The 27387-nt window shown below is 41.6% G+C and overlaps 1 protein-coding gene across 23 annotated transcripts in view; it reads left to right on the forward strand.

Moving 5' to 3' along the window:
- The window catches only part of ADGRL3 (adhesion G protein-coupled receptor L3), a 492473-nt gene that overhangs the window by 108901 nt on the left and 356185 nt on the right, over positions 1-27387 (forward strand). For 6 of the 23 annotated variants that reach the window (XM_069013011.1, XM_069012989.1, XM_069013008.1 and 3 more), the window contains exon 1: positions 16703-16786. The exons of 13 other annotated variants lie outside the window; for them this stretch is intronic. The gene's annotated coding sequence lies outside the window, so the exon portion shown is untranslated. Of the gene's footprint in view, positions 1-13008; positions 13090-16702; positions 16787-16948; positions 17049-27387 lie in introns of those variants that run through there. 4 more of the 23 variants (XM_069012991.1, XM_069013007.1, XM_069013004.1 and 1 more) reach the window with 4 other exon arrangements.

Genomic DNA, 27387 nt, shown 5'->3' on the forward strand with positions numbered 1-27387 from the left:
AAGCTTAATACCATTTAAGTGATAAATGTCTATTGGATTGACTATGTGAAATGTTGAAGCACACCTATACAAGGGAGGAGCCCAGGGCTTGTTTTCATGGTTCCCTGTGGTGGCTTTAATTTTCCAAAAGTTTTAAGGGTACTATCTTGGCCCACTCTCAAGCTCATGACGGGAGGTTTGCCATCATCTTCAACAAGCTGAGGATTTCCCTGAATAGGATTAGAGGGAATGTGTGCCCTGATAGAGTTCAAGGTCAGAGAGAGAAAGAAAATGCCCTTTTTTTACACAAAAGCAGCCTTAAACTCTCATTCCTGCTGCCCACATGGCTGTATAGAAAAGTGTAGGAGACATGGCTGGGGCAGCCTCAGAGGGGGTTTCTAACCAGAGAGCGTGGTCTGAGGAGTCATTTAGGTGACCACAGCCTGTGGTTTGCATCAAGGGCTGTGTAGTGGGAACATTGCCAAACCAATGGGCATGTCTTCTGATGGGGTCTTGCAAAACCCAGACTGAATTATTCCATTCCCTTGGTGATGAGACCGGTCCAGTGTTTTCCCCTGTGATCGAAGGGATGTTTGGCAGCGCTGTTCTTCAGTATATACCTGGTGCTAATCATACTGAATTCTGTACCAAGTGGATTCCAGTTGTGCAGGTCAGAGTGGAGCTGACAGGAGTTGGATGCTTGTGCTCACAGCTCTGCTCCAACTATTAAGCTTGGGGAAGGTGTCCCAAGTGAATGCTTTTTTGGACATCAAAAACCGTAACAAAGATAAACTAAAAAGTTCCTGAGAGTTTCCAGCTTTCCCTATAGTCTTAGCTAAGCAAAACTTGATGTTTTTTTTCTTCCAAGTGCAAATTCAAGCTGAGACAATAATTAGCATCCTGTTTGTTTGTTTGTCACCTTGAAGGAAGAAAGGTCAAATATAGTTAGCCTGAGAACTACTTTGCCTTTCCCCCTTGAAGCATTTAATTAGATTTCTCATGTAATGTAAAAAAGAGACAGTAGAGAGCTTGCTGAAATGACTTACCCATTTAAGACTTCTTTTTTCCCCTCTCTTTTTATTTCTTGCTGGCTTCATAGACCAATTTATAATTTTTCTGAAGAAGTGACAGGTTTAAACACTTAACCCTCCTTGCAGAGAATAGGTAGGGTTGTTTTTTTTTGTTTTTAGAAAGGAGAGCTGTAAATCAACACAATGTACAAATAAAACTACTTCTGTATAAGGCAGTAAGAGGCAGTTTAGCAAATGCCTAGAATGAATGTCCTACAACTTGTGCCTTTTTTTTTTTTTCCGCCCTGGAATACATACATAAATGCTGAGTGTATAACTATTTGAAAAGAGACTAATTATTTCTTGGGTTTTTCCCAGTATTTTTTCACCTGTCTCTCTTGGTTTTGTTTGGTTCTTCTTTATTTATTTATTTTTTCTTTTCCCTTTTTCCCTCCCAGAGGACAGGATTGCTAGATAACTGGAACTGTCCATGTTAGGTTGTGAGCTTGGTTCAGTGGTTTTCATGATGGGGTACAATTGCAGAGAGGAGAGAGGCTGTGTGGATTGCTGGGTTACAGATCAGGACAGCTGTATGTCACAACAGCTGAAAAACCCTAAACATTTTTTTTTCCCTTCAGTCATATCCTGATTCATTGGAGTTACAGCTGGAAGGATGCTTCCCCTTACTCCCTCTCCTGCAGTGCAGTGTTCCCTCATTGCCTGCACAGGGACAGCCACTGATTTTCTTTAAGATCCCAGTGTAGCTCCTTTCTGTGCCCACCCACAGCACTGAGCTACCCTGTGGGTATTTTTTTTACCCATGCAGATACTCATTCACTGTTTAAGGTGTGCATTAAAGGGCAGATGTAACACCTCCCCCCCCAGCCCCAGAGAAGTCAAAACAGCAGAGTGGATTTGCACTACTACCTGTGTCATGGTATTAAAACTGGAATTTTTTGAAACTTCTTTCCCCTGTGTGCTGTCCCATCCATTTTATCTCCCAGAAAGCTGAAGTTTGTAACCACTTCTAATCCAGGTCTTTTTGCTGTCGTAACTTTTACTAGTAATGCAAAGCCCCAGAGGGGATTAGCCAACCTGAACATTTCAAATTTTAAACTTCAGTAAGTCTTGAGTTATAAGTAGGGAGAAAAAGCCTTTCTCAGTCATTTTCAAATCAACTTGCTATCTGCCCCACCATACCTTCTTCTCTGGTTCCCGCAGTAAAACTGCATTTTTTTGGTGGATCTAGAATGAAAACTCTTAAAGGGAAAAATTGTGCTCATCCTTTCTCAGCACGGAGAGGTGGCAGAGCCTGGAGAATGCCGGAACACAAGGATGATTTTTCAGTCTCTCCTATGCAGAGAAATGGTCCTGCAGACCCTGGCCCTAACCAACATCTTGCAGGCACTAACTGCACCTGGGTTTTAGATTGGACCCCTAAACCTGCTGACTTTAAAGAGGGAAGGTTTGAAGGTCTCAGGTTTTAAATCACAAAAACCACTATACAAAGGGGATACCTTTTTACAGATATATCAAGAGGCAGCAGATCTCCCTGTTTGTATCAAGAGCTGCTTGGTGGCAAGTCAATAAAACAAAAAAAAAAATTATGATGTTTTCATTTCTATTTGAGTACCTGTGTCATGTCTGTGAGGATGCAGAGACATGCAGAACTGCTTGACTCTTTCCCAAAACCTTTCTCAAAAATGCAGCAGTATTTGGTGTCAGAAATTAAAATACATACCTCAGCAAATGCCCATAGGCTGGAGTCTGTAAAAGTGAAGAGAGAAAGACAGATTTACTGTCACACCTGGAAGGAAAAAAAAAAAATCTTAAAAGGTGGAGAAGAAAATTACAGGATTACTGCAGTCAAAATAGTCTTATGGCATAGGCGTTTTTTTGTTGAGGTTTGTTTTTGGTTTTTTTTTTCTGCGGTGGAAATATATAAATTTATTTCTGCATAGCACATTTGTATGCATGCTGCTTAGACACACCATTAAAATAGCAATTCAAAAGTCAATATTATATTTAAATGTCAGACAATTGAGATTTCAGTTATTTCTTAGCAAAAGGGCTTCAACTGAGAGCATACCAGCCCATAGTCTTGTAGGACAAAATGAACAATTATGAACCAAATAGGCAGAGCTATGTGGTGTTTATTTCATTTGGGTTTTTTTCAGAATTATTCCGGATTTTAAAAATGACAACAAAAAAGCCATTAATGGGTAACTGATTTCTATAAGCATTTTGTGTTTGCTACATTAATTAGCTGTGATTTTGTAAAAGGTGTCTCTGTTTGGCTGGTTGTGCTTTTATTTTCAATGAACTTCAGTAACTCATCAGGTTGATGATGAGGAAAAGTCTCTCTGGACTGGGTAAAAGGTAGGTAAGGGAAGATCTGGGTGATGAGGTCTCATTGACTTGGTTGTGGAAGAAAGAATGTGTGTTTGTTACAGCAGCCCTTCATCTGGCTTTAATGCAGGTTTATTTCTATTGCATCTTGTTCCAAGTGAGGGAATTAAGGAGTCCCACTTGAGTAGGATTAAAATATTTTAAACAGGTCTCTATTTCTTTAGAAGGAGTTTTGCATATTCAGGAGGAATTTTATTTATTCTAGAGGAAAATAGGGTGTCGAGCAGTTTCTTGACTATATGTCAAAAAAGGGAGGCAAGGAGGGTGAGAAACAGTCTTATGCCATCCTTGGTTGTCAGTTCAGATTAAAGTGTGGAAATTAACAGTGCAAACTAAGAGCCAGATTCAGATGTGGCATATTGTTAGAGGCACAGCCATAATTTGCTTATGATATATTAAAAAACAGAAACACCTCAAGCTGAATTAGGTAGCGTTGATTGCCAGTTCCCTCCTGCATAAATGCCATTAGATGCCTAAAGTTACAAATTGCTTTAATAACTTTCACAACTGATTGGTAATCACCCTGCAGTTAATGAAATAGGGAAAACACCTCTCTCTAAATTCATTGTCTTCATTTCCTCCTGCATAATTTCCAAGGTGTAGAGATCATTTTCGACAGATCCCGAGCTAGAAAGGTCATCTGTTAAGTTTTACTTATATTCACATTTGTATCTTCCTTTTTCAGTGCATACAGCTATATATCCAAGCCAGCCTTCCCGTGCCCTGTTGTCCAGTGCAGCTTTATGCAATACACTCCAGCATTTGGCTGCTTGTTAGTCCTGAGGAGATCTTTGCATCTCAGTGGAAGTGGTGCTGAGGGCAAGTTTACCAGAGTTGTTCTTGCTGTGTGTCCATCCAGGCAGTTGGAGAATCATGCTGTAAACCCCCACAGCAGCACACTTAAAGCCTTATAAAACCATGTGAGCTGAAGAATTGTAGTTCAGGATAGACTGGTTTGATGCAGTTGAGGGTTTTTTGTGTCCTCCCAAAGTGGTAAGAGTTACAATAATTGGTCTCTGGAAAAGTCCCATAAAATTGTGTTGTCGTTTAAGGATAAAATTAGTGGCTGCCAGTTAATGATCCAGGAATTATATACATGGCACTGAGCTGAGTGCAACACTTTACCTCTTGCTAGATTTCAGAAGCATTAATGTCCCTTAACAAACATCTGAAGGTAATTTCAAAAGGTGTGGGGGTGGTTATAGAAAAGAGCACAGCAGTGTTTTATAGTTGAGATTGCCTATGTATTAGACAGCTCTGACAGAGCGTGTAATTAATTTTTTAAGTGTTTATATTAAAAAATAAATAACTAGTAATACATATGGCACATTATAAATGTTTCAAATGTGCTGTAGTTGGGCTAGATGTTAAGTTATGCCTTTGTTGTGATTTTTAGCAGAATCAGCATAGGTAAAATTGGCCATTTAGGGTCAGGTTTTCTCAAGTGCATTTAGCACACACTTGAGAGTATAAGTACAGTGGCCTTGTTTTGGAAAAGTCTTCACATCCAGGCTGTGTATCAGCAAAATTCAAGAGCATGGTGGTGGTTTCTGCCATCCTTGCTGCCCTCAAAGAAAAGTCAGCTGATTTCTCCAGCAGTCTCTGCTGACAGTGAATATCTAAATGTGTGCTGAGTGCTTTTGAAACTCTGGTCCTTAGCTTTTTATATGTTCTATAATTTTATATGCAGTGCATCTAAAGAAGAATATGTATGATTCATATACACATACAGGAACAACAGAGAGGGATCATTTTAATATAAATCCCAGTGCTGTTTGTTATGTTCTGAAATATTGCATAGAATAATTCAAATATTTATAGATGGTAGTTCAGCTTGTGCTTTGCTTGCAGCATTTGCCTTTCTTCATGTCTCAGTTGAACCGTTCCTCCTTCCTTCCTTTGCAATGTAAACATTGCCCGTGCCCAGCACTGTCCTTCTGCTCCTTCCTCTGGAAACTCAAACGTGAAAAACACCCCTCAGATTCTGGGTCCTGTTTTCTGCCCTGGTCGCTGAGGCTGTACCAAGGAGCAGGGCTGCATTTCTTTTGCCACATGCTCCATAAGGATTGGAGGACTTTGCTCTGCTTTCTGTGGAGAGTGTCCATTTGGGGCTCCTAAGGCAGAGGAGTTTGTGTGACAGCTCCTTGTATATAGAGTAAGTTAAGTCTGTGCTAGATTTGATGATTAGAAGGGTATTAGCATCTGCATTTTCGTGCCGACCACACACAGTGTCTTGGCCTGGCAGTCCTACCCTGGGAGGGTTCCTTTTAAGCAGCTTCTTTGCACTTTTCGTAAAAGGGGTTTTTTCCTTACCAGGAAAGCCCCAAGGTGCCCCAAGAACCCCTTAGGTTTGAGATGTTCCTGGAAGGAAGGTTTGATATAATTACCCATACAGACTTGCATCTGTCATCAGCAACAGAGGGTAATTAATCTGAATGTATGAAGTTGCCTGTTTAGGAAGTTGCACATTTTGCATGTTTCTCCTTTTGCTCGTGCTTTAATTCTTCACCGCCTGGCTGGGAGACAGAGTAACAGTATAGTGTCAATATTGAGAAGTGTGGTATAATATTAAAATACTCTAGTTTCCATTGAACAGATGATGGTAAGAAGTCATTTTAATGGGTTTGTTGAGAATTGTGCTTTCAAAGACTCTTTAAATTATTGCAGACTGTGCTGCTGGGATATGTATGGGAAACAGCCATTTTAATTAGGAAGATACACTTGGAAATGAAAAGTCATTTTTTAAATGTAATTTCCTTTGTGAGTGTTTTACTGACCACTTGAATTTATTTACCACACAGTCCTAGTGATAAAATAGGTATTTATGGGTTGGTTTTTAATTAGAAATAATGGCTGGTAGAATTGGAGGGATTAATCATCTTATCCATATAGGCTATGGTAGTCCTAGTGAAAGACAGTTGTACTGACAGTTCAGGGACTGATCTAATGGCATGTTTTGTCCTTAAACAACACCACCACCAACACAGTCACATTCTGGCTTGGGAGAGGATAAACAGGCTGTCCTACTTTGTTGAACTTCACATGGGGATGCCTGAAGAAATACTCAACAAAGCTGGGGTTTTGGCCTTGTGGGTGTCACTGACATCCAAATAAGAGTAATTAAAAGAGTAATCCAGTGATGTGGCTTTATTTTTCCATGCAAATGGCTCTTGGAGGGAGTGGACCAGGGATGACAGATTTATGGAGAGAGTGCTCATGACAGCAGGCTTGCTTGCTGAAACACTTGGGCAGATGCAAGTGAGTATTGTTTCAGGAAGGATCAGCGATTTTTAATCAGCCTTTTCTTTCTTGATGGAGAAGCGTGGGGACAGAAATTACAAGAAACCCAACTTAACAGCTTTAAAGGCCTCAGCAGAATGAGGGTAAGAGTTTGGGGAACATAGCACAAGGAGAATATTGCATGTAATGCCAGTTAGCTTTATTGAGTCATACATTTCCTTTACCCTCTCTGCCCGAGGAGGTTTCCACTCCGTGTTTCAAAATGTAGTGTGTAAGAAACAAGAGCCAGCGTGGGGTGTGGTGTATATTTTAACATGTAAGAAAAGACAGCCAGTCCATATAATTTTCTGGAAAGTAAGGAAGTGTCATGGAAAGTGCATGAAATAAATGTGTTTTTATGTACTCATTTTAGAAATCAAGTTAGGGATAAGATTTCCCTCTTTATTAAAGGGTCTTTGCAGAAGTCTGCATCCATGTGTGAGCTGTGTGACTGCTGCTAATGGCTCTACCTATTTTTCACTCTGAAGTTATGCTAATTATCTGTGCCAGAATCAAGGCTTTTTCTCCCTTTTCAGTATCCATAGGAACCCATTGGGGATGAAAAAGCCTGACATTTTGATTCCCAGCTTTTGTTTCCCTAATCAAAAATAAACGTATAATGGACAAGAAGAAGCAATTTCATTTAGTCTTCTCAACACAGCATGTTTTATTATTCACTTGAATCTCGCTGCATTTTATTAAATTATACTTCTGTTTGAGTTTGAGGCATTGCTTTTCAAGGAGAGTCCACTGCAGCCCATTTTGTAATAATATGTGTTTTCTTATAAGCTTAGTGTTCACTAAGTGAGCTTGAAATTTCTCCCTGGCCTGCCTAATTTCTGAGTTTGGTGCAGAAACCAAATCACTGCCTGCCTGTTTGTTGCCCCCTGCCCCATCCTGCAGATTGGAGCCTGTCCTTGCTAATGTAGGCAAAACAGAGGCAGGGCTACATCACATTGCTGGCCGATTTTCTTAACAAAACATGCTTTGCAAAAGCTCCTTAAATTCAATTTGCATTTGTAAAATAAAAACACAGTGCAGCGTGGTCCGCTGGGAGATTTTTCATGCTATGCAGGTATATTTTCAGAAGTGGTAATCAAATATTCTGGTGGCGTACACACACGGTTTCTGGTTTAGCTGTGGTCCTTTTGTTTTGTTTGGGATGAAAGTGAATGACTGTTGTTGCTTTCCCATTGAAGAAATCCATTCACAGGACAACAGAAATGTAAGCTGCTCTGAAAGTGCTGTTTATAGACTTGAAAACCGGTTGAAAGGCAGTTTTGTCATCCTCTAAACCTTCTCATGGTGGTTCATGTGTATGGCCAATGCCCTGTCATCTCTGAGGGAGACCTGTGGTAGCTGACGCTGAGCCCAGGCATGTGTGAGGGAGCTGCACCATCACTGGTGAGATGAAAAGACGTTTCCTTTGTATTTTTCATTTTACTGCCTGCTCATCAGAACAGACTTGCTTTGTGAATAGCAGAAGTCCCACGCATCAGGGGGAGCACACAAAAACTGATGGGGTAATTCAGCAGATGTAAAAAAAAGTCTCTGGGTCCATCTAGGGTACAACTTGATGCCTATGATGTTGGTAAGGTATTATGCATTAAGGTATAAGTCATATTTATATATTTATTTTTGTTCTAACATTGTGTCTGCCTGTAATACTTTTCTGCTAATTGTAGGCTGAGAACTTTAATTTAGTCTCATAGAAATCTTCTCAGGATGAACTTGCTGGCATTTCTTTTCTGGAAAGAGGCTTCTTTTAAACAAGACATCTTGCATAGTCATTTGGACTAAGACGTCTCTCATTTCCAAATGTGCAGGGTTTCTCCTGTCTTTCCCCAGAGCACTCTGAACCCAGTGTGGATGTGGCCACTGATTCGCTGGGGGGTGAAGGGCAGGTTTTGGTGTCTCCTAACTGCTCATGTGGCCATGTAGGAGTGAGTGGCCTCACAAGCTGTTTTCTTTTCCAAGGTCTTTAAAAAAAGCTGCGAGCAAGAATTAATTTATGCGTTAGACAGAGACCGTGTTTGATAGTTTACAGCCAGTGTGTATGAAGTAAGTATGGCTTTCATTAAAGAGGAGACATGTATTTTAGCTCAGCTGAGGAATGGGGAAATGTGGGCCATAAAGACAATATTGTAATAGAGTCTCCCTTTTTAATACCAAGCTGTGTGCTGTGTTCTGAAAAGCCTGGAGTTCTGGGAACTGAGCTGATCAGAGCTCAGCATGCTTTTTTTCCCTTGCCTTATAACCCTTGTTAACTTCTCAACTTGTCAAGTACATGGTGGTTTATGAAATTTTAAAGCTAACAGTATGCTGCGCGGACACGTCAGCGATACGCTAGACTTTTGAGTGCATCCTGAGATGAATAAATCATGAAGTCACAGAAAGTTGCAATTAAAGAACCCAAACCTGGATGCTTGAAATATTAGACCTGGGTTTGTGTGACTTTAAACAACAATCACGGCTGGAAGTGGTCCACACTTGAATTGTAGATCAGCAATAGGAAAAAGGAAAAAGAAAAAAGGTATCTGTGAAATATGTGTCTCTTCCGGGGCATCAGACTGATATTTACTGACCTTAAGCAGAATTCTTATTGAAGGAGTCGATTTCCTTCAGCTCAAACAGGTAGCTATGATCCCACCTCAATGGAGATGGAAATTGCCTGGCCTGGTTTCCTCCTGGTCCTGCTTCTTTATAAATGAAGATAATCCTTCGTTTGATGTTTACTTAGTTGGTGACCTTCCTGTATTTTGCCCAGTCTCTATAAAGATGCTGCAGGTTATATTCATTTTTGCTAGAATCCACTATGGCTTTAGCTGCTACACTGTGACTGTGGGTCAGGCAAGGGTTGCATTAACATTTCATCCCATCCCTGGCTCCCCAGTCGCCTTTGAGATACTTCTGATTTTCCACAGACTTGAGATGAGCAGCCGATGCGTCTCATGCTTGCATCGCTTCTTATTTTAGCTTTCCCCTCGAAGAAATGTGTAGAAAACATTGCCATTACAGCTGTGTGTTTCAAGAGGGTCTCCGTGGGAATCGGGCCTTATCCGTCGGTAGGGACACCCGGTGAGTCACGGCTTTGACTTCACGTCCATGAGTAATCTCCCTGACTTCAACAGGATTACCCAGGTGTTTAAAATAAAACTGTGCTGTAGAGGTCTGTGGGATTATAGGACCAGAAAGATTGGTTGTGTGACTAGTCACCGAGATTTTCTTTTATTTTCTCATTTTATGAGTTTGAAAAGTCAATAAAAAATAATGCAAAACACATGCATGATTAAGGCAGGGGCTTAGCTGCTGCTGTGCTGGGAAGTTCACAGTTAGGATTTCTGGAGGAACCTTCTCATGTTTTTTCTTCCTTATGTGTTTTCACTATAAAAATGTGTATTATGTGTCCACATGTATGGACTGATAGCAGCCCCGTTAAGGTCGTTTTTAACTAAAAGCAAATCTGTTTGATCAATCTGACTGGGTCAGGTGGACACACCGCTTGGCCTTGGTTTCGTGTAGTTTTGTTTTTCTCTCCTCAGTCGTTTCTTGGTATCACCCTTATTGCTGCAGTTTCCAAATAGCTTCCAGCGGTGCACATCTGTACATGCTCTTTCATCTGCTCCCCAGGGAAAGACGGATGTGGAGTCGAGTGTTTTGGTTGTGAAGGCTTATATAACCATGCACATGCTTATGGGGGTAATGTATATGTATGTGCTGTACTAGAAAAGGGAATTAAGTGCAAAATTACCCTTACACCCCAAGCTAAAGGTTTGTCCACCCTGAGCAGCTGCCAACAAACCACTGCCCCCTCTGTGAGCAAACCTGACCCAACTGCAAATTTACACACCCCCACCTCTCTGACCTGGCTGATCTCTATGGCCATAAGGTCATTGAGGGCCTCTGCAGTAACAGCAAACTACATGAGCTTGACTGGAACATTTTTTTTTTTAATTTTTTGCAGGCTGAAACAGGTTAAAAATCACCATGTGAACTGTGTGTATACAGAGTCACAAATTTATTCATCCTGAAGTCTTCCTTCCTTCCAGGTTGTCCTCTGTTTCTGACTGCCTTGTGCTGCTGTGAATATCCTGCCCCATCCCTCCCCTTCAGAGGCTAAAGGGGTCCATTTGTAAGAGTTTGTATGGGAAACATTAATATTGGGAAAAGGAAGTTGGATACAAAACCACTGAGTATATGGATTTCATCTTACTTTCTGAAAATTGATTTTAGATTTTATTTTCCCTCCTGTGAAACATTTTTAAAATTATAGGAATATTAACCTGCTAGCAGAACTTATTTATTTCTTTCAGTAAAAATGGTATTTTTCTCATGGCTGGAAGCTTATGCAGCTGCAAGATAATGAAGAACTCACACATATCTGATTTTTGATTTAAAAAAGGAAAGCTGTGGAAACCAATTGTTAAGATTTGAGGATGCTGGTGACATGAGATGCATGTATGTCTTAAATAGATGTCAGCTGGAAAGAAAGAAGAAACATTTGTTTTTTATTGGTTCCTCTCAACAGTGACAGCAGTGGCAAACATGAAATCCTTGGTAGGGATGTAGGACTAGTTCTCTTTCACGCACAGCACATACAGGAAAGGGAGTGGAGGGCCTAGATTCACATCTCTTCCATGGTGTTTTACTTCTGTTAATAGTGTGCCTGAGCTGGTTTCACTGAGATGTTCCTTAAAGTGAAATCATTTGAGCATGCAGACATTCTGCCCCTGTCTCCCCCTCCCCTCCCTGGCTCTTCAGTAATTGCATCCTGGTTCACATTCGTTTGGCACGCTAATTGTTAGAGTTAAGAAATAAGAGGCTTGCCAAGATGCAGAAGAATTAAAGTGATTGCCCTTTTGTCTGCAGAAACAGTGGAAGCTAATAATTAGTACTCTTGTATTTTTGTTGTGAAAACTTCTCTCTCCTGCTCTCAGTTTCCCAGACCTCTGTTTTTCATTTGATAAAAAGCGATCTGATTTGATGTACATAGGCAGTACTTCAAAATCCATCACTCACAGCCACAGCCTTCCCAACCTACTGTATATTAACAAGCAGATGTGTCATCCTGCAGACTGCTCAATAATAGATCTTTTTAAGAACTGCTTTTCCTCTGTATAGTTCAGGTACTCCAGAACTAGAATTTAAGCACTGCTTTCATTTTATATAGAGATATCAGGAGATACTCAGCTTAATGTAGAGTTGTATATTTGCATTTGCAGAACATTTTGTCTTCCTTTATTCTCTTTGCAGACACAAGGCTTGGAATGCCAAATAGCTCATCAAGATATACAGTGTGCAGAGAGAAAATAATCTTAATGTCTAACTGTCTGTGGTTTTTTTTCCATTTTTTTTTCCAAAATTACTTCCTTATATTGCTTTCAAAGGAGCCTGAGGAACTCAGAAGTACATAAAATCAGTTTTCATCTCCTTGGGGTGCTTGCTCCCTGAGGATGCAGGGATGCTGCCCTTGCTGAAGCAGCACTTCAGTCTCACGGGCTCACTCCTGCAAACATCCCTGTGACTTTGCTTTTCTGTCCTGCAAACCCCTTGTCAAGTGGTTTCTCCTGTCCATGCTGGTCAGAACTCTGTGGATTTTGATGAAAACCAGAAACCTCTCTGTTTTCCATTAATTTGGGCTCCTTCTGCTGAAAATAAACAGGGCAGGAGGTGAGCCAGCTGGAAGAGAGAGCAAGGATATAAAACTGTTGGAGGAGAGCTGCTAAAAATGCCAACCAGCTCTCAAGTTTTTCCCCTGGATTCTCAATGATTTTAAGGGAAATCAAGCTTTCTAGGACTCTTGCAAGACTGCTACATAGAGACAGCAAGGACCAAATTGAAGTAACACATAAGACATGCTGATGACCACAAAGGTGCTGTAAAACAAACAGCAGGGCATGTTATTGTTATTATTCAAATATTATCCAGTTCCTGTAACATCTGGGAAGCCCAGACATGGATCAGAACCAGATGTGCTCTGTGCTTCATGACTGCAGAGCAGAGAGGGACAGCTGCCCCAGAGCCCCCTCAGTGTAAGGTGCCATAGACGGGGTGTAGGGAGGCTGTGGGACAGTGATCTAGCATGCCAGAAAGCAGAGTCTATTGAAAAATCCACCAAATAAATGCAAGTGGAGGTGCATGGGTTGATTTTAGTGACACTTACAAGGCCAGGAGGGGTTTTTGAGACCCTCTAAAAACAGATGTGTGGTCTATCTCTGGCATTGCAACAAGGGGAGGGGTTTAGGGAACGACCAGAGGGAGTTTTCCAGCAATGAGCGTGTCTCTTCTCTGCATGCCAGTGTAAGAGAGAACATGTTTGTTTGGTTTTCAGATATACAAATTCAGGGGGAAAAGTGCCATGGCAGAGTAGAAGTACATCTTGGTAGCAGGAGAGGTGATGTTCAAGTTGGAGGTAAGCCATGAAAAAACCCTGCAGCTCAAAGCACAGCGTTTATTCTGGATATGTGAAACAGAGGTAACCACAAAAGAAAAACACTGAAGTGGGATGTGGTCAAAGCAACAAGGTGCAGAAAGGATCTTCATGGCAGCGTTTTGAAAGAAAACAAATGTGTCAGGATGATTTTCTGCAAGGCCACAGGAGAGGATGTTGCAGTAACCAAAACGTGAGTCCTTGGAAAGGAAGGGCTCAAACATTTTACGGAGCTGTGAGCTCCATAAAAAAACCCCTTCTTGGGTACAGCAAGGAAAATGTGTGTAGGTATAGCACAGCCTTAGGGATTCCAGGTGCACCCCTGGCTTTTAGTGAGCTTCAGTAACCTGCTGGAACGACACTCAAAGCTGAATCACAGCAGAGTGTAAGCAGGACCACAGTGAGGAGGCTAGCAGTGTCCCTGGGGAGTAGAAGGGGAAAGATAAAATGGGAGCAGAAGCAGGGAGGGAAAGAAAAATGTCCTCTCATTGCTTCTTGTATACTGGTAAATGTTTTTGTAATAAAACCTTCCTGGAAGGAGAGAGGGCTGCATGGCCAGGCTCCCCAGCACAGAGCAGCCTTACTTGGAGCTGCATGGAACCTGGTTTATGAGTTGGGTTATGGCACTCGGGCTGATTTTAAGATGAGACCTTGTGTGCAGTGTATCGTGGCTCCTGTTCTGTTTAACTCTGTTGTTTGCATTTTCTGGTGAAACATTAGCTTTTAATTTTTTTTCACTTGCTTCTAGTAGTTAGTCACCCATCCACTTTCAAGTTGTGTCCAACAGCTAAATTTTATCTGGCTTTTCCCTAGGCAGCAGTCTGATTGGCACCTCTTCCTCTGTCCAGCTGCCAGTGTCCACAAATCATAAAGAAAACCAATTTATCTTTCTGTCCTTCTTTCAAATATGATTGAAAAGAGCCACTGGGTTCAGAGGCATAGGAGAGGGAGTGAAGGCAATTAGAAGAGACCCAAAAAAGGGTGGTTGCATTGCTCTGGCTTCCTTAGGAAACATGTAAAAAAAGGTTGCATTGCAAAATCTGGGGGAGGCAAAAACTGCTTTTCATTTTAAACAAACTTCACTATTGCTGTGGGGTGGGCTGTTTTGTGTGAGTTTTCTTTCAGGACAGTTGTTTTTTCCCCCCCCAAATTTGGTTTAAATTTGGTGAAACTTCTGCTGATCCTTCAAGGTAATGAATTTGCTTATGCAGTCATTTTATTTGCAATTTGATGGATTTTAAAGCCAAATGAGTGTTGCCTGCCTTCTGCAAGTCAAAGGAAGTTCGCTTGCAATTGCAAGGGAGGTGTGTGAAGCACCTGTCTTGGTGCAGAGCTTTGGCGGTGGAAAGACTCCTTAAAAATTCCTAATTGATTCTAAAAATTAAGCCATTATGTAAATGTTTGTAATTCTGGGCTGCTCTGAGAAGCTTCATTAGTAGGAATACAAGAGCAGGAATTAATTTTACTTATGTGTAATGAAGAGTGGATGGGTACTGAGGAAAGGCTGCAAAGAGAAGGAGGGAAAGGGATGCTTGTTCCACCTTTACCAGCTCTATTCATGGAGTGCCATTTCACAGGGATTACCTTCCTATTTAGTTTTATTTTATGGGGGGGATATCTGTGAATATATGGCATGAGATTACACTTTTATTGTCTGCCATGAATCCCTCGTAAGGGTAGGACAGTGTGGAGATGTGCAGCCAATGTTGCATTACAGGGGTGCATTAGGGGTCTCTGTCTCCACCAGTAATGACCAATTAATGACCACTGAAATAAGCAATTGAGAAGTCAGGGCTACTTAGAGCTTTAACTCATTATTTCCTCGCCACCCATGGACAAAGAGGCCATTATTAGTATGGTTTTATTTAATGAGTATTTCAGATGAGCACGGGACTCACTTCATGCTCTGGTGGGGGTGCTGCCTGGACATTTTGCTTTCAGCCTGTGTGATACCTTTATGAAATAACAGGAAGAAAATCCCAGATCTCTGTGGTGGCTGGAAGAAGTTTGTTCAGTTGCTGTTCAGCAGGGATAGGCTGGTAGGATTTCCAGGAGGGCTTGGCACAAGCTTTGATGTTGATGCACTTCAGCTTGATGGAAGTGAAATTTCAGGTGTACTTTTACTTGTGCCAAATTTGCTGTGAAAAATGAGGCACAGAACATCGTGTCTGCACTCTCACAGAGTGGAGTTCACCACTGTAAACCTCCAGGGGTTTTGCTGGGCCAACTCATTGAGAAAAACAAAGCAGTAGAGAAGGTGGTGACAGAAGAGGTGTAGCCTCACATCTGTTGGACATCAGATTTTCAAACCAATAGTGAAATAAGAAATGCTCATTTATTTGAATAATTATGCTGAGAAGCAGGGACTTCAGGTAAAATCTTGATTCCACTTGAAGGTGGGGGCACATTGTCATTATGTCCCTAAGACATACTTTGTACTCCCTACATTGAGTTTTATTTCACTGGACACATGGTCTTATTTCAGAGCTGGATGTTTAATGACTGATACTAATGAAAGTTATTGACCAATCAGGATGGCAGAGAAGTCTTGGAATGAGAAAAGGAGGCACAGAAATCTCAAAAGAGCAAAGACAATTGGATGGGATTGGACAGGCAATGCCATTAGCAGCAAAGGGAGAAGGGTGGAGAACTCCACATACAACACCACTAAAACCAGTTGCCTTGTCCAATCGTAATAAATGCCTCAAGCAACACTTGAGAGTGGGACCTTCAGCAGCAAAACCACAAGTCAGGGGGAATTTGCACCACCTGAGAATGCTCTTTTGGCTTCTGGGACTGGACTGTTGACACCCCAGATACAGAAGCTATACTACCAGGCATATTTACCAACCTGCTGCTCTTTTACCTCTGTCAACGACAATGGTTGCTGCCACTGGGAGCCATCAGCATCCTCAAGCAGAATGTTTCCTTTGTTTTGAAAAAAAATTCCCACTTTTATTGCTTCATCCTGCACAGCCTCACACAATGTGACAGTGTGATCCCTCCAGGTTTTATATCATGGACACCCTTTGCCAGGGCTTGGGGGAAGAGTGGTGTTACTAATGAGCTCTTCTGTGTGGCTGCTGGGCAGAGGGGTGGGAAAGGATAGGGAGAGGTCTTTTTGTATTGCCCGGGCATCAGGTATGAATGCTTTGTAATAACAGAAAGGAACAGGCAGGGGAGCCCTTGTAAATACATGTAGAAGAGGCAGTGGAGGTTACCCAGAAGCAGGTTTGTATCTGTGGGTTCGGGAGGGAAGGACAATGAGGTGTTTCCATGCATGCCCCTCAGTGCTGCTTTCATTCCTCGTCTTGGGAACCATGCTGGGTCTCCAAGCACCCCTCGAACCCACACAGCACATGAGTCCTCAAAAAAAAAGAAGGAAAAGGGCAGGGACCAAGAAGTTGTTTTGCTTTGGTGCCACAGCTTCAGGCTGATAGTGAGGAAGTTTCACTACCCATCAGTGCTGAATTTGGACCCCCAGCCCTGCCTCGTTCCTTGGGAATGAGGCATTATGGCTCTCAGCTGTGACCTCAGCTGAGCCTGAGGAGGAGGTATTTACCTCTTCTCCTCTCAGGTGCCTCCTGTGTTGGATGCTGGAGGGGATCTTGCTTTGCAACAGCTTGTTGGGGTGCTCCTGATGGGTGATCACAGCGAGAGAGGGCTTCTGGAGGTGATGGTACGTGAGTCAGGGGTTTAATGATTGATAACTCTTATCAGCAAAAAGAGGAATGGGCTTTTTCAGGGCTGGTTTTGTGAGGTCTTTGAGGCTTTCTTGATCAACAGAAATGGGATTTAGGTCAAATTAAATCGTTGTGTTTGCAATATAGCACTGAGTCCATGTCCAATGGCTACATCTCTTTAGTGGTGTGCAGGGGTCCTCTCTGATCCTCTCCACTCCTTGATGCTGTCACTGCTCTTCTTTTTGCCTAAAAACACAGGTAGTATCTTATGTGGTGTTACAAAGGCTTAATGTTTGTCTCAGGTATTTAACCCAAAACTAGGTTATGCTCAAACTTAAAATGTTACTAAATGTGAATTAATAGTTCTTAAAATGAGTGTTCCTGGTGGTGGCAATGTTTCTCAGCCAGAAGTGAAAAGGAGGAATGAAAGATGAAGACTGTGTTATTTGAAGCCTCATATTATTGCACTTTGAAAGGGTTTATGGTGTTCTGGTTGCTCAGGGAAAAGCAGAGGCAGGACACAAATAGGCTGCGGGGAGCTTCATGTGTCTCTGAAGCCCTGCCTTCATTATTATGCAGTGCAAGTGGCTGTTGGCACGAGAACAAATTCCACTGTAAATTATGTGTGATTTACATGAGAAGCTCATTAATTCTCTAACACCGGATTTAGATGGTTTCATTTGTAAAGGGTGTCATTTTAAACACCGCTCAAACATATTTCCTTCTATCTGCTGACTCAGAGTGTGTGCTGAGAGATGATAAACAGTGAAGTGTGTATGTGTTCATAAATACATGCACACAGACACACATTAGAAAATGGAGTCAATTAGAAGGTGTGCTTTGTGTTTAGCAGTGCTGCCTGTGATACACAGAGTGGCTGCCTGTTTTATAATTTTGCCTGCCTCGTTGCTTGTGCATTGTGGACCTTGCAGGGCTTTTTTGTGTTGCATTTACTGGTGCAGAGGTAAGCCCTTTTCATTTTGATTTTTAGTATTAAACTTGTATCCTAATGCTTATTCTGTGCTGCTCTGGCCCTCATTTTAAGGGCTTCCCCTTCTTGGACAAGCCTCTGCCCTGCCTTTGGGAGCAGCAAGACTCAGCATGAGTGAGCAGTACAGTTCTGTGGCATAAGCAATAAGCAAGAGTGTCTTACTTTCTTTTTTGTGATATATTCCTGGTTTTTCCCAACTCTACCATAACTCAGAAGTTTGGCAAAAATAATAGTGAGAAGAAAAAAAAAATCCCTCAGGGGAAATATTTTTTTACTGGGGGCTCTGCCTCCTGCTCCAGGACAGATACAGCTGATAGGCACACCAGAAGTGGCTGTGGTTGCAGCTCATATGTTGAGGCAATGTAGTCCATCGTTTCATTTAATGTTGCTTTTGCATTAAGCTACATGACCCTTCTGCATTAGCTGAAAGAATTATATGCTCATTTTCAGCTTGTACTTATTGTTTTAATCCAGCATCTGGAGCTATGTGTTCTCTGATATAGGGCTGATGTTGAAATTTGGATGATGGTGTAAGTGTTTTATCATACGTTCATGTGCTGTTCGGGTTTAAGTTGCAGCTTATAATTATTTTAAATGGGCAGTTGCTCTTTAGAAAATCTTAAGCTTGACGCAAACAATAAATGCAGGACAAGCTGCCAGACTCACCTTTGAAGTCTCTCTGGCCTAAGGAAACTGTTCCTTGACATCTCATTACTTTCCTTCTCTTATTAGAAACAAATGTGGATTTCCTACATGTAGATTAAATATGGCATGAATTAAGAAAGCTGAGTTAGGCAGCAGCAAAAGAGGAGAAATTATGCCATGCTCTGCTGCGGTTTTGTTTATCAGGACATAAGTCTGAATTTATTTTTTTTTATGACTTTCAAGTTAGTGCTAGGAAAGAAAAAGGAGCAGTAATTTTTTTCCTACGACAATCAATCTACTGTTTCATACGCATTTAAACAATTTTGCCACAGGGAAAAGAAAAACGTGCCTGTCTTGAGTAACCCAAACATCCATGGTGGTTGTTCTTCTGCACGTAGCAGGGCTTTCCTTGCTCAGGGTGAATTTTTTTCTGTTATGTGGAGAAAGTGATTTTGACTCAAAAGGTATGGGAAAATGTAGTCAGGGTTTCACTGGAGGAGGAGGGAAATCCTGTAGCTCTTGTGCTTGTGAACAGCACGTATCAGACCTTCCCTGACCTTTTTTTTTGGGCCTCAAGCTGAAGTTTTATGTCATGACCTGTCTGCGCCACTTGCTAGGAGTGGATAAACTTGTTTTTGAAAATAAGAATAGTGACAATTTTTTTTTTTCTCCAACAAAACTGCTTGCACAGAAACTCCTTATCTAGTTTATTAGAGACAAAATTCTGGGGTGGAGGGGGTAACAAACCAAGAAACATTGTGCTGTTTTTATGTGTCTTCAACAGCTTCTCACAGAATAGCACTGGAACCACACTTTGTTTAATGGTACAAGAGTTGCAGAGGTGGGTGACTGTGCTTTGCCCCTCTCCTCACACTCACTCTATCTTGAACTGGAGATGTGTTGGAAAGGAGGTAGGATGGGATACACATGGTTATGGGTTGCAAACAGACAGAAATCCTATACCCAAAGCCAGCACTTGGCAGAATGGGTCACTCTTCAGGTGGTGCCACCCTGCATACTCTGTATATATAAGCCGCTGAGTGTAAACCCTGTGTTGGCTTGATTGCTTTTTTCTGTAGTGCTTCTCTTTTGAAAATACAGTGCTTCTGCAGACATAGGATAGGTTCTTCCTAGCTTGGTGTTGCTTTAGCTTGGCTAAACTTTAGGTCTGGAAAAAAATTTTTAAATTATTTCATGGTTTTTTTTTTTTCTGGGGGAACATGTTTAGGTCAGTTTTGTTTGAGCTGTCCTAAAACATTTTATTCTCAGAGGGCATTTGTGATTTCAGCCAGCTGTTGCCTTACAGAGAAGGAGAAGGAGGCCTGTGCCTGGGGCAAATCTGTGTAGGTATTATTGGGAAAAAAAAATATTATAGGAACAGTGCCAGATGACACCAGCTGTTAATGGCACTCATTAAGCATCATGTTCTAACACTGTTATTTTCCACTGTAGATAAGCCCTCAATGAACTGTCCCTTCCCTTCCCTTCCCTTCCCTTCCCTTCCCTTCCCTTCCCTTCCCTTCCCTTCCCTTCCCTTCCCTTCCCTTCCCTTCCCTTCCCTTCCCTTCCCTTCCCTTCCCTTCCCTTCCCTTCCCTTCCCTTCCCTTCCCTTCCCTTCCCTTCCCTTCCCTTCCCTTCCCTTCCCTTCCCTTCCCTTCCCTTCCCTTCCCTTCCCTTCCCTTCCCTTCCCTTCCCTTCCCTTCCCTTCCCTTCCCTTCCCTTCCCTTCCCTTCCCTTCCCTTCCCTTCCCTTCCCCTTTAGTGGAATATTTTAATTCTTTGTAAATTTTCATAAGAAGTTTTTTTTGTAGTTCAAAATGCAAGCAGAGCACCTAGTGCTTATTTATCTATGAGGTTCAAGGTGAGAGCCTCGTGGTTATAAACAGTTTCTATCTTGAAAAATATATAGCTGTAGGTTGGCAAGATGGACAAAACGTGAGAGAAAAGAATTATCCTTATTTAACAGGTCTACTGAGGCAAAAAGGGAAAACAAATCTCCATCCCTAGTTTTGTAGACTTATAAGTCTACAATGTAATCCCATTTGGAGAAACACAGTGGAATACAGGAATGAAACTTATCTTATTTCTCTAAGGGAAAGCTCCAAGAACATTTTTTAGCTTATGTTGCTGGTACATAAGGGGCCAGGCCAAGTATTTCCAAAAATAAAATGAAACGCTCTGCCAGCAAACTACTTTGTATGTGTGGATATATTCAAACACATACATATATTAAAATAAGAAAAGTCTTATCACATCTCTTCTATATGAGGTTGTTTGGGTTTGGTTTCTGCATGGTACTGTTCATACCAAACATATATGCAGGACATTTTGTTTCCAGCCAAAGCACTGAAGAAAATCAGGAATTAACACTGTGCAAAGTGGGATGAGGCAAGCTTGTCACCTGTAATATGACAAGGTATTAACTTCTTAAGTTGGAGAAATTTAGCTGGACAGGCTGGAGTTTTAAGCTGACTCCTGACTGCTGTGTCAAATAAATTTCAGCTAAGTGAGGCAAATGTTTATAATTAATTTCAGAGTAGCTTAATTTTTACACATTAAGCAAATTGGTATCTCAATTTAGGCTCTGAAATAGGGAGGCAACTCAGCATGAGTCTGTGTGTGATTTATTTAACAAGAGACCAGCTTAGGGACTGTGAAGTCATGCCTGGAGTTGAGCTGTGGCATTATCTCCCTCAAATGGCAGCTTCACGGTGAGGCAAACTCAGAAGTTCTAAAACTCAGAAATCCACAGATGAAACTCAAAGTTTACGAGCCCATCTCTTTTCTTTTTGTGGTGGTTTGGTGCTGGCATAACTCTAATGACATCAGGCACTTAAGGAGTGACACTGCTGTAATAAAGACCTGGAGACTAATGGTGTTTGCCATAGCATTCCTCATCCAGCCTTTGTCTGCTGCTAAAAGCTCCCTGTTTGACTCTGCTCACCCTTCCCACAGTTGAGCATACATTAGTTGACCAACAACAGTTTCTGCCTTTGGTGCTTAGGATCCCAGTTTATTCTTCCACACACGCAGGAGCCAAACCTAGGCTGGCTCAGTTTCTGAGGTCAGACACAATCTGGTTTATGGCCATGGACAGAAGCTCTAACAGTGCTAATGTTAATTCACACAATGAATGCTTGGTTGTTTTAAAGGCCAGGGGAAGCTTAATGCTGCACAGGACAGACTTTGTTGGCCTTTCGGTGGCACTGTACACAGGTCTGTGTAGGTTGTGCTGTTCCTTGTCTTATCTTCACTTATCCTCACTGAACTGTGGCCACTGAAGGTGTCACCTTCTTGCTGGACCCTTTCCTGCAGTTTGTGTCTGGTCTGCCTGTGCAGAAGAAGTTAATGTTTTATTTCTGAGTTAACATGTATTTTTCATATTGTTTCTCTTAGGGGCTTTCCTAGTGAATTATAAGTAACCTGTGTTTGTCTTTAAAGCCTGGTCCCCCTGAAGTTGAGAGAATGATTATGGAGGAAGCATGCTAGTTCTTAAAATGCTTAAAATAGCATTTCATCCCATCCCTCCCCTCCTCCCAAGCTTTAAAATCTTTAAGGATCCCTAAATAGGTACTTTTTAAATCAAAGCATTAAGAAGCAAATGTGTGGTGCAGAATTATGAGCCAGATGTTGATCCTGGTAATTCAGGTATGCCATTCCCTCACACCCACTCAGCTTTCCTTGTGGCATTTCCCCAAAGAGGATCCTGGGGCTGGATGCAAGCTGAGATCAATCCCCAGCCTGTGGCATCTATTTGCTGAGGGTTGGAGCTGCTTATTGAGTTGAAGTCGTGTGAACTGAGAAACGGAGACAACGTGATGTTGGGAGCGAGCCTGGATCTTGGGAACACGTTGCTTAAGTGACCAGAAACTAAGCTGCTGTCTGTGTGCCAAACCAAAGTTAAAAGCCATGTGGGTTTCAGAATTTTCTGTTTTTGAGAAAACACTTGTTAAAGAGTAAGCTGCATTCAGTGATTGATTGCTTGTTGCTCTTGCCCTGCTATTTGTACTCTCAGCTTTGACTTACTCCATACACCTGAGGCCTTGCATTATAGGGAGCGCAGTATGCACAGCAGAGAGCTGAAAATTTGGCCAAAATATTGAGGTCTTGAAGTGCTGAATTGAGGGATGTTTCTGGAGGAAGTAGTGCTGCTCTGCTTTGTTGGATCAGACTAAAAAGGGAGGAGGGATTTTTCTCACAGCTCACAGTTCTTCCCCCTAGCTTTTTCAAAGTTTTGCTTGGGACTCTGTCTGGGGTTGCTTTGAATGTTGCATTAAGCATAGTTCTCAGCTGCAGGTAGGTGGTGTTCCATGTCTGTAGCTTGTTCAGAGAAAAATTAAGAAATGAAGGAAAAATAGTTTTGAAATAGTTTTACTGATCTGCTGGTGGTAAAACACTGAAGGGAAAGTCTTTCTGTGTGGAGCAGAGGAGGAAGATGCTTGGTGTGGAAGAGGGCTGTGCTTTTATTTCTGTATTCCCAAGACGCCAACTTACTTTCTGTGCAAAGAAAGAGAGGATGGTGGGGGCAGGCATAGTTCTGGGACATCTGGTCCCTGTGAATCTCTTGCTGGTGATTAGGTCCATCTTGAGATCAGCCTTTCTAGCTAACATGTAATTACTGGGGTTTGTTCCTACTTTGAATGGTTAACATATGATATGTCTATACATTATTTTTCTTGCAGCTCGTTTTTCCCCGCTCGTGTGATTTGCAGGATTTACACACTTGGTTTGTGTTGATGGTGCCTCTCCTGACAGTTCTTTGTATGGAAAGGTTAAGGAAGCTAGTGGGCTCGTGAAGACAGGAGTATTATGCTTGAGCCCAGCATTAGTTATGCTTAGCTGCTCTCATACTAATTTGGTACTAAATCCTGGCTTCTTTTGTTAACTAGATGCCACCGTTTTAGGCAACTCTACTTGTGCAACTTGCCGTCAGGCTGATGAACCAGTCAAAAATGGTGATGCTGCACAGCTTCTCTCTTCCACATATGCCCATTCTCCAAATGTGGCAGGAGGACTGGAAAATACAGCCAAGTGAACAGAAAACGCAAATTGGCTTCTTCATACTGTTCCTGGAGCAAGTATCTTTCTCTAGGAAGAAATCTGAAAAATTTAGAATATGCTACTAAAGTTTGCATGAGAAGTTCTGCACCTCCTTGCGAGAGGTGAAGTAGTGCTCTCCAGGCAAAGGTGATTGTGAAGAGTTATGTTGCAGGTGGATTTTTATTGATACTGCAACTGGATTAAAAAGGTAATAAATGTTACCACGCTTGCTTTCTCCTTTTATCTTTGGAAGTTGATCAGGCAGTGCAGAGGACACCATCAGACCCAAAGGAGGTTTTAGTTGTCTCTTGGGCTCAAGCCTTCTTCCGGGAGAAGGTTTTTCATCTTTGTGTGGAGGTGGGATTGTTGGCTTTCTCATCTGCAGCTGTCTAGGTACTGTCTCATACCTAAGGGGGTATGAGACAGTATGAGGAGGTATGCTGGATTGTTTTTTCTTGTAGTTGTGTTGTTTTGTCGTGATTGTGGTTCTCGGTCTGAATTTGGTGGAGCTGAAATCCACTGACAGGAAACAGTGAGCAAACATTCGGGGCATCTCATGTCCGACAGCCTGATAAAAGAAGTGGCCAGGACTTACTTATGAGCCATTACCCCTTAGCTGTTTTCATGAGCCTAATAAAAGGTTTCTTTGATTTTTCGTTTTTGCCTTTGCTGCTTGTTACGCTAAGGAGCCCTATCAAGTACAAGAAAAAATCACTTATCAAAATCTGCTACTACAGCTGAAAAGTTACACCATGGACCTCAGTTGTCAATTTGCTGTGTGGTTTTCTTCAGTGTTTCTCTTTTTTACCCTTTCCATAGGTCAACCTTATATGCATATGACCATGATACCTATAGTCAGTTTATGGTATCCAGAAGAACAGTGTGTTACTTACAGGGTTTTTTAATAAGATTAGTTAAAGATATGAGCAAATAACAGTCTGATTTGTGACCATCTTGGGATATCCCCTCCCCTTCTCAGCTTTTCTACAGTGACAGATGGAAGAAAATATCTTTCCAGTTTTAAGAGTTAGTTATAACTGTGCACAAGGACAGGCACCACGTGGACCTCAGTGGGAAGTAGTTTTGATTTCTTAAACGTGGATCATGCCCCACTCAGCTTCAGAAGAGAGAGACCCTCCTGACTGATATTTTTAATGAGCTAGGGGAGAGTGTTAAAAACTGACTGCCTATCTACCTACAAACCCTCAGGGTAGAGAGCTAAATCACTGTGAAGCATTAGAAGTAGAAGAGGTTATCTAACCAGGCATTTTCTCTGGTGTAAATGATATTTATGCATGTGCATATCACTTATTTTCTTTTTAATTTCTCTATTTTCTTACAAAGCAGCATGAATGACTGTGCTCCCATCAGTAGCCTTGATTAACTCTTGTTTAGCTGGCAGCCTGAAAACAATATAGCAGGCACAATTTCCTTGTGGGCTTGAGCCACTCAAACAAATTCAGTCTTCCCTAAAGATATTGAAAGGGGAGCATATGTGGAAGAATAAGTGTGTGCATGGGGATATTTTTGTCTGTGTGTATTTGTTGTACAGGCCAGTAAATGTCCGGGTTGACCTGGAACCTGGAGGAACACCTGTGAGTAGGATACTTTATGAAAAAAATAAATAGAAAGCCTTTGGTAGTGGAACTTAATGGAATTAAGGAAAACATTGGATTCAGGGTGCTGTTTCAAAGTTGTATTCATCAGAATGGAAGTGGCATAATCAATATGTAGCTCTTTGGCTGTTAACTCTTCAGATCTAGCTGAAATCACATTAAATGGAATAGATTTTATTTGTGGCTTGGGCAGTAGGGTTATATTTAACTGAACTCTGTGGAAGTCAGCTATTTGGGAGCTGCCAGCTCTTCACAAAGTGATGCTGTCTGTAGCTGTACCCAAACAAATCATGATATCATTCCTTTGTCATTACTGGTATGAGTCCTGCTTTATAAACACCAACTAAACACAGAAAGTTCTGGTGGTGTGTGTCCTGTTTGCTCTTCCTAATTTGCCCATTGATTTCTTTGCCCATCTGGTCTCAGGTGAGCTTTGTTATGCCTTTCCTATTCCAAGGCATCTTTACGAGAAACAATCTCCCTGCCATTGATTTGAAAACCTCTGCTGCAAGCAAAATTGCAGGCCAGAGTTTTGGGAAGGTGAGGGTCTGGGTTGAGTTTGCAGCTGTGTGGAGCATCTGTAACCCTGAGAGATGTCTGTAGGAACAGTTGTATTTACCACTGCTGAAAAGGACACGTGTTGGTTTTAAGTTCAGTATTCACACAGTCAGTAATGTAATGGAATCTGCACGTAGGAAGACAACAGTAATTATTTTTATTAACTACCAAAAAAACTATTAATAGATGCATTTGGAAAGCCTTAGAAGCCAATATTTCCAATTGCAAAACACTTTGTAAAAATTATTTTTGTGTCTTGCAAAGAAACCACCATACCACACAAACAGAATCCAAATGAAAAACTGTCTTGTGTTCTGGAGATGCTGTCATGAGAAAGGCCTCCTATGTAGCATCTGTTCACACATCCCACATATTGTGTAAATATATCCACTTCAAGTATTTAATCTTCCCAGAAGTTATGCTTGCCTTTCTTCTCCAAACAAGAAAGCTGGAATCCTCTCCCTCCTTACAAAACCCACCTGTAGTTTGGCAAACTACCAGATTAAGGTTGTTTGGGTTGGGTTAGGGTTTTTTTTTTTTTTCCTTTTTCTGGTAATGCTCCAATTTTAAATTTTGCATAAAAGCTGTAAATGTTTCTGGAGTTATGAGTGATCTCATTTCCCCCTTTCCCCCATTCCCTAGGAACATTCCTAATAAGTTACTCAGTCTTTCTCTCTTCTGAACAGGGAGAACTTCAGCCATAAATAAGGCAACGCTTGAAGTCGTAAATAATGTTTGGACAGCTTGTGCTGAGGGCTTCCCAAAGGGAAGGAATTATTTTGTCGTGGCAGTGTATCATGGGGCTGTCTGGTGTCATGCTTGGAAAGCTGATGGTATTGCTTTGGAGCAGGCTCTTTCTTGTGCAGAGTTCCTCCAAGTATCTGGAAGCTGGGTTGTGACTCCTGAAAAATTGGCTTGTGGGATAGCAGAGTAAATCACACTGATGAGAAGAGGGAAAGGGGAAGAAGGAAGGGGGAGAATTGAAGCCACCAAATACTAACTGGTGCTAAGAAATTCCATGCTAAGGCTGAAACTGCAGCTTTATCTCATGACTTGGTGGGGAAAAAAAAGGCAGGAACATATGTCAATGACAGATTGCCAACCTTAGCATTTAATTCCTGGCATTTTGTGGGTTTATAGGATTTGCTGACAAAAAGATGAGAGGGAAGGGTTGGATGGGATGTAATTTCCTGAGTGTTCTTCTTGAAGGGAAAAAAATCTCAACCCATCTTCTTTTATTTGAATATATTGGAAACAGCCTGAACAATTGTAGTTTTTCATTAGAGTAAATACCTTTGAGTTATGACACTTTCTCTCCTTTAAAAGCAGTTTCCAAAGCATTGGAGAAGTATGCATAATTAAATGCTTTCCTTATTTGAACTTCATTGGGAGGCAGTCTATTTCTTTCTTCGTTTGACACCTCTGTGCTGTGCAGACTCGTGGTCTGTTGAAATGTGCGTGTTCACAAAGATGTGAAGAACCCCAGTCTGCCTGTTCCACAAAGATGTATAATGAGCAATGTTATGAACACTTCTGAGAAGCAAGACAGCGAGGATATTAAAAACTGCGCCCTGTATTGCACCCAAGTGTTTATTTAATAGATACTGAGTAGCCACAGTATATAAAAATTGTGTGCTCCCTCGCTTTGGTTTTTTGTGTCTAAATCTCTATCTACCCATTGAAATATCCTTGATCTGAAAGCCTCTAACCTGCTTTTGGCATGGGCCCTTGACAGGGAACCATTTAAA

The sequence above is a fragment of the Aphelocoma coerulescens genome, chromosome 4 (genome assembly GCF_041296385.1).
Source record: "Aphelocoma coerulescens isolate FSJ_1873_10779 chromosome 4, UR_Acoe_1.0, whole genome shotgun sequence".
NCBI classification, from domain to species: domain Eukaryota; kingdom Metazoa; phylum Chordata; class Aves; order Passeriformes; family Corvidae; genus Aphelocoma; species Aphelocoma coerulescens.